The sequence below is a fragment of the Triticum dicoccoides genome, chromosome 3A (assembly GCF_002162155.2).
Source record: "Triticum dicoccoides isolate Atlit2015 ecotype Zavitan chromosome 3A, WEW_v2.0, whole genome shotgun sequence".
Lineage (NCBI taxonomy): Eukaryota > Viridiplantae > Streptophyta > Magnoliopsida > Poales > Poaceae > Triticum > Triticum dicoccoides.
In genome coordinates, this window is record NC_041384.1 from 19,120,307 (window position 1) to 19,122,500 (window position 2,194).

General features: G+C 46.4%; 1 pseudogene; it reads left to right on the top strand.

Annotated features, from left to right (window-relative positions):
* The first annotated feature begins 269 nt into the window (after positions 1–269).
* LOC119271007 lies at positions 270–1,877 on the top strand (annotated as a pseudogene).
* Positions 1,878–2,194: the final 317 nt, after the last annotated feature.

A 2,194-nucleotide genomic window follows, 5' to 3' on the forward strand; every position in this document is an offset into this window, starting at 1 on the left:
TTGGTGGTATCATCTGTCCATCAACAAACAGACCGGCCCTTCTCCAGAGCAGTGTGCGTAACAAGCCATGTGGACGCGCATAGCCCTGTCCTGCAACAAACAGCTCCTCGCTCAGCTTTTGAGCAGTGTGGGTAAGAAATGTCGAGGAGCACAGTCCACCTCGAGTTCCACGAGTGAATGATTGAATCAGTGTTAGTTGTTGTAGCAATAGCAAAAATGGATGCTATATAAACCCTCCTAGCTAGGTAAGTAATCAACACACAAACACAACACCAGCCTCATAGCAAGAGATAGAGAAAGCAATGGCTGCCAAGTCTTCACAGACGATGACAATCCCCACCGATGCCGAGCTAATCCAGGCACAGGCGGACCTTTGGCGCCACTGCCTCAGCTACCTCACACCAATGGCGCTCAGATGCGCCATCTAGCTCGGCATCCCTACCGCGATCCACCGCCTCGGCGGTGCCGCGTCGTTGTCTGACCTGGTCACCGCACTGTCCCTCCCGCCATCAAAGGCGTCGTTCCTCAGACGCCTCTTGCGGCTGCTGTCCACGACGGGGGTGCTAGCATCAAACGAGGCTGGGATCTACAGCCTCGTCCCGCTGTCCTACCTTCTCGTGGATGGTATACTCGTTGATGGAGATGCTAGCCAGGCAGCTCTTGTGCTCTGCTTGACCTCGCGGTATCACATGGAGGCGGCTATGGGGTTGGCCGACTGGTTCAAAAAGGATATCGCTCAACCCGTGCCGTCGCCATTCGAGGACGTGCATGGAGCGACACTCTTCGAGGAGAGTATGGCCGTCCTTGACCCTGAGAGTGACAAGTTATTCAATGAAGCTTTAGCTGCCCATGACCATATGGGAATCGGCACAATATTGCGGGAATGCCATGGCTTATTCAATGGCTTGCAGTCGCTGACCGACTGTTGTGGTGGTGATGGAACAACAGCTAGGGCCATTGTTAAGGCCTTCCCTCACATAAAGTGCAACGTTTTGGACCTTCCAAGGGTGATCAATAAAGCTCCAAGCGATGGCCTCGTTAACTATATCGCTGGTGACATGTTCCATTCCATCCCACCTGCTCAAGCTGTAATGCTCAAGGTACAAACTGGTATCTCTCTACCATGTTTCATTTTTTTCCCTACATATTGTACCGCATAGATATTGCGAACTTGCGTCACTAGTAGGCACATTTTTTTAGGTCTCATTATTATTTAAATGAAACTAACTACAAATGCTTATGCATAATTGCACAAAGTTCATAAGTTGTTTGTCCTTGAAAATACATTGCTTGACTGTAAAGATATTTGTGCATGCCAGCTTGTTCTACACTTCTGGAGCGACAAGGACTGCATCAATATCCTAACTCAATGCAAGAAGGCCATTCCTTCTCGAGAAGTGGGAGGAAAAGTTATTATCATGGACATTGTGGTTGACTCTTCTTCAGGACCGTTATTCGAAACCCAAATGCTGATGGATATGGTAATGATGGTATGTACCAGGGGACGACAACGTGATGAAAATGATTGGAGTGCCATCTTTATGGAGGCAGGGTTTAGCGACTACAAAATTGTCAAGAAGCTTGGAGCTCGAGGTGTCATCGAGGTCTATCCATAAGTTCGTGTTGCAAATGGTGTGATGGTGACCATCTGCTATAAACTGGCGTGGTATAATAAATAAATAAGTGAGGCGTGTGGTGCGTTACTATCTAATGGAAAACACAATGTAATAAAAGTTGGTAGTTGAAACTTTAAGGGCCACAACATGGCACATGTGGTAAGCAATCCAAGCTTATGAAATGTTTGCGGCGTGGTCGTGACGAAACTAGTATGTAATTTTCTTTTTGAGGAGGTATGTGCATGAAAGTTTTATCGAGAAGTGTTGAGGCACTCGGTGTGTATCTATGTACACGTGCCATGTCTGTTTACTCCAACATGAGGAGATATTATGCTCTTACCATGTCTGTCTATTTGACGATCGGTAAATCCACAAACGTGAAAAATTAAGCCCTCAGCCAGTTAGAACTCGCGATCCTAACACATAGGACGGATGCAGAGGACATTGCACTGCGTTGGTAGCAGCTTTCTAAGCGCTACTAGTTAAAGTTAAATACATATCTATATCAAGGTAGAAAATTGAATTTAAAATTCAATTATAAATCTCATCCGAGATGTTTGATATTTCACGGTTACCAT